Here is a 14,635-nt window from a genome sequence, read left to right on the forward strand (position 1 = left end):
TCTAAAAAATAATCCCTCCAAAACTAACGAAAACGTCAGCTCTGGCCCAAAATTCAAAATTTCCAAAAGCTGAAACAAACCTTTTCTGTGTCGTCTTCTTCCTCGTATCTGCAGAGCTTTTCCCTATAGTACTATCTCTGACAAATACTGTTAACAAACTTCCATGGAGAAGAGAAGCTTATACCATCTACATATTGAGCTAAATGAAGAATATTGTCCAGTGCACAAGAGAAACAAATGTGCAGAGGTGTCCTCGTCCATATTTGAAGCAATGCGGCAAGATAAAAAAAAACACATTGATCTCTGGACTGATGGAAGATTGTATCCAGTGGACCCAATGACAAAGAGCACTCCCCCATTCTCAAATTGTTCATCTTTGATAAAATTTGTGGGTGATGGTCAAAGAGGGTTGCTGGGTTATACACAGAGTCTTGCGATAGAGAGAGATATTCTTAAGTTAGAAGATCATTTGGCCAAACAAATGATAAATACTCTTAAACAACAGCTTGAGGAATGTAAAGAGAGCAACGGAAAGCTACAAACTCAGCTCAAACAAACTAGAAGAAAGAATACAATGTTAGGAAACAGACAAAGAGAAAAGAAGTTAAAGAACATGGAAGCCTTGAGACGTGGTGGAGGAGGTTGCAGCAGGAGAATCTGAGCAACAAGGTATATATGCTTATTTTATATTGTTAAGTTGCTACTATTATTTGTTAATATTCTTAGGTTACTTTTCTTTGTTAATATGCTTAGGTTGTATTATGATTCTACTCCACATTCACTACAAGAGGCTATTCATATTAGCGACGCTCACACAGCGACGCTCAAAAAAAAAAATTCCCGGTGTCGCTATGAGCGTCGCAAATTTCTTTGTAAATTTGCGACGCTCATAACGACGCTCATAGCGACGCCGGCTGGGCTAAAAAAATAACCGAGCACGCCCAAAAACTCAGATCTCAGATCTGAGTTTTTCGGCGCCCTCAAGCAAGGAGCAGGTAACGCTCTCCCTCACTCTCTCTCTCTCTCTTTTTCTTCTCCACACACACACACACACACACACACACACACACACAAGGAGAGGAAGGAGAGCTAGGTATGCTCCTTCCCTCTCCTCATTCTCATGTTCCCTTCCCCTCTTTCTCTCTCCCTCTCTCTCTCTCTCACACACACACATACACACACACACATAGTGTTTTTGAGAGAGAGAGAGAGAGAGAGAGAGAGAGAGAGAGAGAGAGAGAGAGAGAGTACAAACAAAAACAAAAACGCACACACACATACATAAACAAAGAATGCACACACACATTGAGAGAGAAAAAGAGAGAGAGAGCATGCATAAACAAAAAACGCACGCATTGAGAGAGGAAAAGAGAGAGAGAACATGCATAAACAAAAAACGCACACATTGAGAGAGGAAAAGAGAGAGAAAACATGCATACGATCCAAAAAAACGCACACACATTGAGAGAGAAAGAGAGAGAAACTAATTTAACATCGTAGGAAACTAATTAAAATTAAAAGAACTAAAGATCTAGCCGACGAGGAGTTGAACTCAAGACCTATTATTCAAGAGGGAAATGGCATAATCAATCTATCATACTTGGCATGGGTGATAGAAAGGTTATACCATTTATCTCTTTTTATTGGCACACACATCCACACACGCGCACACACACAAGAAGAAGAGAGTTATAACGTCGTAGGAAACTATCTTAAAAGACGTTAAAGATTAGGTTATATGTAGACTTACATTAAATTAGATTTAGGTTTATTTTTAACTAGATTTACGTTTATTTACGCTAGATTTAGATTTACATTATATTAGATTAGATTTAGGTCTCCATAGACTGCGATGCCTGCATGAAGCGGGTGAAGAAAGCCCTCAATGGAATATAGGGTATTGCTGCCTTCACTCATGGTGGGCTCCGTCGATCCAAAAGTACTGGTGAAATGTCTTCAGAAGATAGGGAAGAAGGTGGATCTTCAGGGCGGCAAGAGTCACTACATCCCCGACACAATGACCATCTAGACAACCTCTAGTCATTCAACAGCAACTTCAAAGTTAGTAACAAGAGCAAGAACGGTCTAAAGGGCCAATTGCTGTCGTCAGATGTGGATGGAGATGAGGCAGCGTCACCGCCGGAAGTTAACTCTCACATCTTTAGTGATGAGAATGCCAACTCTTGCCGAGTTATGTGAAAAATTATGTGTTAAATCAGTTTTAAGGTTCTTATAATCCATGTTAGTTTAGTTCTTTGTTTTTAATATAACATAATTTACGTTAGATTTAGATTTATGTTATATTAGATTAGACTTAGGTTTATTTAGGTTTACCCACACACACACACACACACACACACACACAAGAAGAAGAGAGTTTTAACGTCGTAGGAAACTATCCCAAAAGACGTTAAAGATTAGGTTAGATGTAGACTTACGTTAAATTAGATTTAGGTTTATTTTTAGTTAGATTTACGTTTATTTAGATTTACGCTTATTTACGTTAGATCGAGTCCACGCAAGAATTACTTACGGTTTAGGGTTTAGAGTTGGACGAACAGTGAAAAGATCTACTGTGAAAAGATGTTAAGATGCTGTGAAGTGCTACAGCTAGAGAAGAGGCAAAGGGGTTTTGTCCACTACATGCAGTATCATGTAGACGTGGGTGTGTAGATTTCTTGTACCCACAAATATAGGTATTGACCAATTAAGACGAGATTATAACCCGGTGGTTCTGATCTCCGTGCACCTCTAGACCGAGGTGTGCGGGGATTGGACATGACTAGAGAATGTGAGGTAGAGAGAGAGAGAGAGAGAGAGAGAGAGATAAGATGAAGAATGCCAATAGAATATTAAATTTGTTGTCTAGGTTATAAGTTTTTTATCCTCATTATGAGTAGCGACGAGGATGTGGGACCATCCAACCGAAACACCTATCTCTCAACGAGGGTCTTATGTCCTTGTAATCAATGCAAACATGCTGTGTGACGGACAAGACGTGTTTCTTTGCAGCACGTTCGTGAATTTGGCGAGTTCGATCCATCTATTATAGATCGAGTTGTTGCCAATTATAACTCGTCGGACTCTGACGCTGGCCAACAAGCAGCAATCTTGCAACCCAATAGACGTGTTCGCAGGCGCTTTGGTCAAGCAGCATATGTGAGGCCACAAGATGTAGCCTCTGACAGCTCGGGGGATGATCATGCAGAGCACATTCCGAACGAGGCAATGTTTGAGCCCGAGATTGATGAAATGATCGAGACGATCATGGATTCAGAAAGGCTTATCTATGATGATATGAAAAGTGAAGCCGATACGCCATTGTATAATGGAGCACGTATGTCTAGATTGAAAGCACTCCTGGTTCTTCTCAACATGCAGGCAAAGTTTGGATGGAGTGACACTAGCGTCACAGCGCTTTTCAGGTGATCTATTACAATTAGTTTACTTTAATAAAACTCTAAATGTATAATGATCTGATAGATTTTTACACGACTGTATCATATTTTTATGTTGTGTAGATTGCTGAAAGAGCACATACTACCAGCTGACAATGTGATGCCAGATTCCCGAGATGAAGCAAGAAAGATTTTGCGAAACTTGGGGATGGATTACAATTCTATCCACGCTTGTCCTAATGACTGCATTCTTTTCAGAGGGGAATACATAGACATGGAGAAGTGTCCGAAATGTGATTCCGAAAGATATCGAGTAGATCTCCACGGGACAAAAATTCCACAAAAGGTTTTGCGACATTTCCCTCTGCTTCCTCGCATCAAGCATTTCTTCGAATGTAAGTCCATGGCCGCCCTAGCATCATGGCATGAGGAGAATAAATCTTCGGATGGTGTGCTACGAATTCCTGCAGATTGCGTAGCGTGGAAACATATAGATGGAACATGGTCGGATTTTGCCAGGGAAGCTCGAAATTTGCGCTTAGGCCTGGCTATGGATGGCGTAAATCCATTTGGTCAAAGATCAACATCTTACAGTGTATGGCCCGTTGTCATCGTCAACTACAACATTCCCCCGTGGTTGACTACGAAGAAGGGGCACCTATGGCTAAGCTTGATTGTGCCAGGGCGATATAAATCTTTTTTTTTCCCATAGTTGATCTATTATCATGTGTATACATGCAGGGCTTCAAACAAGCGGATACAGAGCATGTGTCACATGTGGACCTAGACTGAATGCACGTAGGGCACCCTCACTGAAGAAGCAAATCTACGAAGGTCATCAAGCGTATCTTCCAGAGAATCATGTGTTACGCGACGGCTTTTTGGGAAGAGAGCCACCAAGGATGTATGCACAAGCATGGTTAGAGCAGAAGGAGATGTGCGATGACGGATTGCCTCCAGGGATGAAGAGACTATCTCTATGGTACGAGTTACCATACTGGCCCCGACTCATGATCAATCACTTGCTCGATCCAATGCACATATTCAAGAATGTGGGTAATCTACTATGGGACCATCTGACCGGCAAGAAAGATACTTTGGGAGCCAGAGTTGACCTTAGAAATGTGGATCGTATGGAGCAATATTGGCCGCAAACAGCGTCTGATGGATCGATAAAACTCCCTAAAGCACCATGGATTTTCACAGGAGCCCAAGAACGCAAAGTAAAAGAGACCATTCGATCTTTGCGGACCCCCACTGGCGTAATGCACTCGCTCCGAACGTGTTTTACTAAAGAAGGAAAGCTTACCGGTTTGAAGTCACACGATTGGCATAAAATGTGTCAGGTACATTCATAGTGGACTTTAATATCATTGCATAAAATGTGGACTTTAATATCATTGCTGCACATACTTTACAGTTTATTTTACCGGTTGCCATTGAGGGATGTTTGTCTCTCGACATCCGTAACACAATCTACAAACTTGCAAAGCTGGTGCAATGGATCTCACAAAAGGAGATCAACGTAGACTCCATACCATTCGCCAAACTAAATGCTGCGGAGCTTGTGTGCATGTTTGAGAAACATTTTCCTACTACAATGCTAACCATTCAGGTGCATCTTCTTGTTCACATAGTTGATGAGGTGGAAATAGCTGGCACAGTTCATTCCAGATGGATGTTCTTCTTAGAGCGTTTCATGAAAACGCTTAAGGGATACGTGCGTCAAAAGGCACGTCCGGAGGGTAGCATGGCAGAAGGTTGGTTGGTATCAGAGTCCCTAGTGTACATTGGAGAGTAGCTAGACGGATTTGATAAATCCCGGGACACGCTATGGCGAACCATAGATGATGAGCGCATATCTGGGATTGTCATGTGCAATCTCGGTGTTGAGAAGAAGATGATGGAAGATCTAGAGGCTAAAATCAACCGATTTTGCATGCTTCACAATCCAGTGATGCAAAAGTGGATTTCACAATATGAGGATGCAAAGCAAGAGCGACAAAGGACACGAATCGAGTGGAGACGGGGAAGACGACCACCGATGCACTATCCAGCGGTTCTGGAGAGCCTACCAACCTTCATGAGCTTAAGATGGTTGCACAACCAATTGAAAAGCGCACAACAATGCGGTGACGAAGTGACTGAAGAAGAGTGGGAGTACTCTCGGGGTTGCGCGACCAAGGTAAGTTTGCAATGTACGACTAGCAAGTGACTTTATTTATAAACGTTTGAACGGTCACTCATAATCTTTGTTCATTGTAGTATAAGTCATACACAGCAGCATGGTGTAAAGCTCGACATTTTAGGGTGGAACGAATCGACAAAAAGCGTTTTACTCAAGATTGTGGAATCATGGAAAAATTTGAACAGTCTAGTCGACGACGTTCCTCTGATGTAGATCCTGTGGTGGCGGAACTCACTTACTTCGGCACGCTGCAAGAGATTTTGAGGATCGATTACAGAGGATTTTTTGTCGACTTGTTCAACGTGCAATGGTTCAAGATAATCATGGAGGGTCGCAACGCTACTGTGCGTAGAGGAGAGTCTGGTTTTCTTGAGGTGGATTCTACTAAGAAATGGACTGACCTAAGAGACACTTTCATACTACCCGAGCATTGTGAACAAGTAAGTATGTAAATAGTTAACATCCCCCTTTTACAAGTTATGTGCTTGAAAGCTCTCATGTAAGTTATGTGGCTCTGGCAGGTAATATTTCATCCTACAAAGTCTACATCAAACTGGTGGTACGTCATAGAGGTAGCCCCTCGTAGTGCAAGGACGTATGAAGGCTACCATGTGCCAATCACAACGACATCAATGGAGGAGATCAGAGAAGATGCTCAATCAGAAGCCGCTGCGGTGGTGCCAGACGAGCATCAAGATGCTACTACTCTATATGGGGTGCATGCAGAGGAGCTACAAAATGAAACAGAGGATATGTGTTTAAACGGAGAGCTCTATATAGATATAGGAAGTTATGCGAGGATGAGAGAGAGATCTCTTAAAGCCACAAATATTGTATTTGAACAATTTTGCTCCATGTTGTAAAAGCTCTGGCTCTCTAAGTACCTTCCATGGTGTATAACGCTCTTTTCTACTCGCGCTCACATTTTTTGATTGAAAATTCTGAGTTTTCGACTTGCCTCTTCTATCACTCAATTCATTGCGTCATTGTATTTATATGCGTCATTACGTCATTGTATTTAATGGTCTTTGCGTCATTGTCTACTCTATTCATTCAATATTAAGTTTAAATATTCGTGTGTTTAATGCAGGTATGGATGATGAGGAGTTTCTTTCTTCTTTGTCACCGCAGCAGAGACAGTGGTACGTGGAGCGTCATCGCTCTGGCGCATCATCGCGCGTTCCTACTCCATCCGCATCTCCCTCTCTTTCGGAGCATTCGGCGCGCTCTGAAGCTTCGGCGTCGACGAGACGAGCTTCACACTCGTCTAGACACCGGTGCTCTAGTGGTGGCGGTGGCGGTTGTTGTGGGGATTCCGCCACCGATGCCTCCACACCGCCTCGTGTTCGACGAGGCTCTTTACCCTCCCGTTCTTTGCCCGCCCCCACACCAGCCACAGCATCGCCATCTACGCCAGGTTTTGCACGGCTGACTGTTCCTAGAAGCTACACACCTCTACCTACTCCACCAGGAGCCACCCCACTCGACACTCCTCGCTTCGGGGCCCAGACGCCGGTGGAGACACCTGACGTCCGTACCCCCATCGACACGCCGCTAGAGACCCCTGCCGGGACACCCAGGTTCACGCGTCACCGGCCAGAGGGCTTGCCTTACTCCGTCGACATCAGCGGCGGCATCATCATGGATGATGACGGCAAGAAGGTGATCTCGCGCATGCGTGGTCTTTGCTCTCAGTTGTTTAGACACTACATACTAAACAAATGGAGTGAAGTACCAAGTGATTTAAAAAACAGAGTCATCAGCATACTTCATGATGAGTTTCCCGTTCCAACACGGATCAGCGCTTCAATGAAGACCTGATGAAGATTCGAATGCGCGAATACTGCAAACACAAGCGTTCCGAAGTGCAAAAAGCAATCAAGAATGGGTGGAGCAGGCCAGATTGGCTGGCCAAAGAAGATTGGAAGAATGCAAAGAAAGCAGCGCGCGAGAATCTCGACAAGTGGAAGCAACAAAAGGATGCAGCCAGAGCGCGAGTAGAGGCAGGGAGCTCGCACCACTTGGGGAGCGGTGGATGGGCATCATTTGAGGCCGATTTTGTAAGTGTTTTCACATTGCTCTTTATGTTCGATAGTTTAGGGTTTATGAGTTTTTTAATTCTAACATAATGAAATCTTTGTATGTTTTGACAGTGGTCGATGACAGGACGTGATCCCACACCGTACGAGCGCGAGTACGCAGGCAGGAAGGGCTTAAACGCCCTGATGGACATTCTCAGTTCTCGCGGCGGCATGGTTAGTATTAGGGTTTACTCTTTTTTATTTTTTGTATTGTTTTATAAATGTCGTTATATGTTTATACTTACTGAAAGCTGTCTTAGTCTTTTTTTGCAGAATCCGACAGATACGCCGCTTGGACGCGATGAGACGTCTGAGTAGACGACGTCAGTTTAGCCGTAGCTAGATAGCATTAGTTTAGGGTTTCTCATAGATTATGTATCATGAGACGGATTTTATACGTCTTTTTGAACCATGTATATTATTACATTTGTCACCGCAGTTCCTTTTGCCAATCAATTCTTTATGCCTATGATGTTGTACAATTGTCATTATTACATTTGCCAATCAATTCATTTTGCCTATGATGTGTACAATTGTCAATTTTGCAAACAATGCGTCTTGTGGGTGACTATTTTGGGTCTATTATCTACCCTTGCACTTTTTTTAAAAAGTGAATCAAGTACAATATGGTTGATGGGTGGCAGGGCATTCAATGCCCTGCCACCAAAAAAAAATTCTCTCGGGCGTCGCTATAAGCGTCGCTATTTATGGCTCTGTAGCGTCGCTATGAGCATCGCTATAGTCTTCTGTGTAAACGTCGCTATAACCGTCGCTATGAGCGTCGCTATATAGAGATGGTTATAGCGACGCATATAGCGACGCTCTCGTAGCGACGGTTTTAGCGACGCCGGGGGTTATAAAAACCAAGTGTATTTCCGTCGCTAACAGTGTCACAAGAGCACACAACCTCTTGTAGTGATTATTATGCTTATGTTAGGTTGTTATTATGACCCTATTGCTATTGTTCTTTATTAAATGATTAATAGTCAGTTAACTTTAATTTAGTTGATCACTATTTGTTTATTTTGTTGGTGTCATTTGGACAAGATCAATAATCAGTTAATTTTGTACTTTTTGATTTAGGACTTTGCTACAACCAAACTCTGCATCAAACATGGAAATGGCAGCTAAACATTATTGTGATGCTTTACCTCCCAAGGTTGCCAAAAAGATTTTCACAGAGAAGAAGTTTAAAAAGGCAAAGGAGCAGTGCATTGTGGGATTTTTGCAGAGCTCTTGCTTGGACAAGGAGGATGTGCAATATACTATGGATAAGGTAGGCATTAGCAGAGATGGTTATACAAAGCTGTTCAGAAATATGAAGTCAAGGTTAAAGCAATGTAAAGTCAGGTCCTCTTTGCTTCCAAAGCCATCCATTGTGCAGCAGGCAAGGAAAAAGATCAATGAGAGGATAATGGAGATGTTGGGTGAGCCTCACCACATTCATGGTACCTATCATGGTAAAAAGAGGGATCTTCAATTTGACGAGTTCAATAATATTTTCCTTGACTTGAAGGCACTTCAGAAGGAAATGATAAGATTCTATGAGTTGGAGCATACAGAAGCAAATGGTGTTGTCAGTTTTGTGATAAAGCTTGATGAATGCGAGATTGTTAAGAACAGAAAAATTGAGAGGATTTCCATAACTTTAATGAACAGAGCATTGAAACCGAAGGATACCAAGTACTTCAGCATGCAATCGGAGAAGAATGTCTGGTGGCTAGGTGCTTTTGAAGTAGAGAGTGAAGACTTTGATGTTTTGGATTGGGTTTTCCATCAAACAACAATACCCGAAGTCATTAATGCACAAGAATTAGGGGAAGAGCTTGAAGTTGAAGGGTTTGGAAGTTACAGGGTGGAATGGCACATGGGAGGAGACCTTAAAACCCTTAAATGTATGTACAATGTCTCCAAAGGAGCTATGGCAAAGAGCCCTTGTCTGTATTGTATGGCATCAGCAAAAGAATGTAATCCTGCAAATTGGAACAAAGCACCCAATAGGCATACTCAAGATCCAAACTTCAAAGCAGTTTTAAATATTCCACTTGCTAATGTCCACATATGCGCTCTGCATGCTCTTTGTAGAATTGTGGAGAAAATTGTACATCTGTATGTGGGGTTTGCCTGGAAGTTACAGCCAAGAGCAGCTAGAGATGATGCAATCAAATGTATTGAAAGGGTTTTATCAAAAATTGGCCTTCACAGTGGTAAGGTTAAGATTGAAACAGACCTGAAGAGGTCTTCAAATGGAAACATGTGCCTAGAAAGGTCTCTGTTGGTGGTGTGAAGGCCAGAGCTTTCCTAGGGTTTCATGGCAAACTAGGAAAGGTAAATGCCAAGAAGGGTTCATCCAATGTGAAGTATAACCAGTGGAAAGCTCTCCACAATGCCATCAAAGATCATGGTCTTGAAGGTACATCAAGAAATAAAAAAGCAGAGGTATGGGAATCACTAGACAAAGTATTTTCCTACTGTGATAAGACATCCTGGGGCAAAAATGATCTGCCAAATTTCAAGAAAGTGCTCAATAACTTTAGAAGTGCAATGAAAGATGCGGGATTAGGAATTCACACATTACATGGTAAGTTTTTTATTTATTTTCTTACCTTTTTAATATGTACATACTTTTAGTTTGGCAGCATATGATTAATCTCATACTTACTTTCCCAGCATATAATTTACAATCACACTCCTTGGTTTGTAAAGAGATGGGGCTCCCTGTCCATATGGTCTACACAAGACATGGAGAAATCCCATTATCAAGCAAGAACCAAGTTTTTCAAGCATACAAGACATGGGGGAGGTGTAGTGAAGGCAAACAACTTGCTTGAGGTTTTCCAATGGTTCTATAGACAAATATGGCATAGAACCAGATCAAAAATGACAAAGAAAGCACTACTAAACTCAGATTTAGCAAATGCCTTACACAGGAACAAGCAGAAAAGACAAAATTCATATAATAGTTCATCTGCAAATGAAAAATTCTTACAACGGCTAGCTACAAGAGAGAGACAAGGTAGAAAGTGGGCCAAAGTACAGGTTTGAGCAAAGTCAGTCTTCTGATGAAGGTACATCAACTTCACCCCTAAACTTTAGAAACTTCTGCTTATTTTAGCCTATCATTTGTCTCTTGAGGTCCCCAGAGTGGGCAAGCACATAGGAGGACATTGTGGCAAAATAACCAGCTCTAGAACCAGTAAGGCCAGGGAAGAATCCAAAAATTAAATTCTGATGGCTTCCTCCTTTTCCACCAATATTAACTTCTCTAACCCTGGAGGAAGCTGATATGAACCAACAACCTTTGCAAGTGCTTTAATTGCAAGCATTGGCAGCAATGGTTCTCTTGTAAACTTGTTATGGAATATAATGATAGTCTCTTTGTTGAGCTTCCCAATAAAGTGTCCCAAGCTCTGGTTCCTTCCTAAATTTAAGGGTCTGGAACCCTTCCCCCTGCCAAGGAATTTGTCTATGTCCAGTATTTCAATCTGCAAAAATATGTCTTGGTTAATTGTTCAACACATTAATTAGACAAAGAAAAATGATCATAAACATACCTTAGGAGACTCATCCTCCTCAAACAAGGCAGGTTCCCATATATCAATGGATCTAGTTGGCCTTATTTCATAATCTCTGGTCTTTTCCTCTCCCATATGCTCTATTTTAAGCCTTTTCTGGATCTCATTGAACTCCTCTTCAGAAGGTACACCCTGTTGCTCATATCTCAGAACAATGTCCTACACATGCTTTCCAACACTTGAGCTGTCAATAAAATTTTCTGCCTCTGTGTCCAAGATTGCTAAGGGGCAAGGTGAGTAATCAATAAATCCTATGTCATTAGATCCCCACTCAGCCAAAACTGCCAAAGCATAATCTTCCCTTAGATCAAAAAGATGTTGAATGTCATTCAACAAAACATATTCCTTTTTGTTAACTTTGTATGTGGGAAATGTTGCTGTGCAATGCAAAGGATCAACATCTTCATCCTCAATGTCAACATTCTCCACTTTAGTGATGTTTTCTGCTTTAAATTTTGCAATGTCTAGCATCTCAGTGCTTTGTAGTTTCTCTTCCTCTTCATGGAACTCCATCTCTATCTCCTCTTCCTCCTGGTCTTCCTCAGCCTGAGAAATCTGCTTTGGAATCTGTTTGCCCTCTAGTGTTGGGAGTACACTGAAGAAAATGATAAGTCCAAGGTCATACTCTACCAACTGGCAATGCATATTACCATGAAATTTGCAAGGCTTTATGATCTTTTGCCAGTCTGGATGAAGGCTCCACTTCTTTGCAATACCTATCCTTGACAAGCTACCTGCTTTGCATATATCAACAAAATGAACAAGATTGTCAAGCCTGTGATCTCTGGTCAATGCTGTATATATCTCTATCAAGTCACTAATTTGTGTGGAGAAGCCATCCACAAGTACTTGAAGATCAAATGCAGCATTAAAAATATCTTCGACACTTTGAAATCTTGTAAGTTCATTAACTTTGTAAAGAAAAGACATCAGCCTGTCATCAGCGGTCTCTTGTATATCCTCTGTATCCATTATGACAATCCACAAATGTCTGAGAAAGAGAAAAGAGAAGCCATCAAGACATTAAGAAATAGACATGACATGGTGTGTAAATTTCTTCTATGACTAAAATATATAAATAAACCACCCTTCCTTCATAATGCAAAAAACACATAATGGTTTATAAACAACTATGCAAGTTGTAAATCTAAGCAAGCAAGAAAGAATTACATCAAATTGTGTCACTTGCTACCCGAGCTGTGAGGGTTAGGAGAAAGTCGACACTCAATAAATTCGCGCATGGCGTGACACTTGGTACGCGAAATCCTAGTGCTAGGAAGAGGTCGAAACCTTCAGAATTCGTGCACGGGGTGTCTCTTGGAGGGTTGGAGGATTTATTTCTAAGCCTTGTGAAGCACAATAAGCGGAAAAGAGGGTTGGGTAAGTTGTTTATATGGCCAAAACACCGCCTCGGGGAGTGTGCAAAGCGGTTTCCACCTCGAAGTGTGTGCCCAACGGCTAGTATGCGCCTAGGGAGGAGCGGTGCGCCTAGGGACTTGCGAATAGCACCCTATACAAGCCCAAGGAGCTCCTCAAAACCCAGATCGAGCGCATTTTGAAGGAGATTTTACCCGGTTCTAGCGGCGCTTCCACAACCCAATTCTACCCGTGCTTGGATCAACCGTCACCCCGTGCGCGATCTGTGTATGTGTGAAGACATTACTCCCTTCTTCATTTCGCGTACGGGGTGTCACATATAATGTGTACCCCCAAGTCACATATAATGTGTTTGTATGCATGTGTTTGTATGCCTACAGCTTGTCACTCAGTGCGTGAGCCGCTTGGACGCTGAAAGATTTCAATGCTATGGTTATCGCACACGGGGTGTCACCATCCATTATAATAGTAAAAATTATATATACATCTTTTACTTTTATTACTAATCTTTGTTGTTTGTTGTGCAGCAATCATTCCTATTCCTTTTGAAGATGGCAAGGACCAAGAAGACTGCAAGGAAGGTTGATGAGCCTCTATCCAAAGATGAAGAAGAAGTTCCTCAGCTTAGCAAAGCTTCAGCTAGTACTTTACCAAACCAACCATCCACTTCCAAAGTTCCTGGCAAACCAACCTCTGCTGGCACAAAGAAGAGCACATCTCAGAGGAAGGATTCTTCTCTACCTGAACCTAAACCAAGCAAAAGGAAAGCTATGCATCAGAGGAAAGCTTCCAAGCCTCTGCAGCTTAAGCCTCTCCTTACAAAGAGAAAGTTCAAGCAGGGGGTCAAATGTCTAAGAGAGATAAGGAAGGCCATAAAGGCCATCAATCTTGCAATTCCCAAATTGCACTTCTAGAGACTGTGCAGACAAGTTGAAGAGGAGTACAAGATTTCCATGAGGTGGACTAGAACTGCATTAGCATGTATCCAGGAGGCTTCTGAGGACTTTATGATTGAGCTTTTCCAAGATGCCTATATCTGTGCAGCTCATGCCCATAGGGTTACTTTTATGGACAAAGACATGATCACTCTGAGGAGACTGAGATACAGGTTTTCAAAAATTTTGGAGCCTGTCCCTATGCATGATATAAAGACATTCAATATTCTCAACATTCCTCCATGGAGGAAGCCCAAGGAGCCTGAAGTAGGAGTTGTTGATATTACTGAAGAAGAGGAGAAGGAAAGGAAAAAGAGAGCCAAGGAAAACAAGGAAATTGCAGAGAGAAAGGAGCTTGACCTGTTTGAACCTCAGCTAGTGCCCTCTTGAGGAGTGTCAATCCTACTGGTTTTGTTGTCACTCTATTCAGTGAGAGGATCTTAGGGAGGATTACAATTCACTTGACTCTGAGACCTTGGAAATTCTCAAGGACTGGACCAAGGAGATCAATTCTCCACTCCTTATCACATGCCTCAGGTTGTTTTTGTTTTCCTCTGTATTTTTGTTTATAGCAAGAACTCTTTATATAACAATATCTTGTACCAGGTTAATGATGCATACATATGAGCCATACCTTCAACAAAAGGTGGAATTTTTAGACCCTTCTATCTCCCACTTTCTTAGGACAGAGACAAACATTAGAGAGCTCACAAAGTGGTTGACTCATGTGGACTTGGAAATCGGTGAAATTTTCTTGATTCCTTATCGTGAGAGGTAAGTTTTCTACCTACACGTTGTGAAGAGAATTTGCTAATTCATGTTAGAAGGCTAACTGAGGCTTGTTTTTATAGCTCACATTGGAGTTTAATTGCAATTGATATTGTGAAAAGAAAATCCTACTTTGTCAATTCTCTTGCTGGAGTACATTGTCAAGCAAAATTGTAAGTATAGCAGCAGACACATTTTGTAAATCACAAGCACATACTTTTAGTAAAGCAGAACCTCATTTATAAAGAATTTTGGACAGTGCTGCTACAAGATTTATAGAGACACTGAAGAATTGTCCACCCATGCCACAAAT

The sequence above is a fragment of the Adiantum capillus-veneris genome, chromosome 28, assembly GCF_014529385.1.
Source record: "Adiantum capillus-veneris isolate H3 chromosome 28, ASM1452938v2, whole genome shotgun sequence".
NCBI classification, from domain to species: Eukaryota; Viridiplantae; Streptophyta; class Polypodiopsida; order Polypodiales; family Pteridaceae; genus Adiantum; species Adiantum capillus-veneris.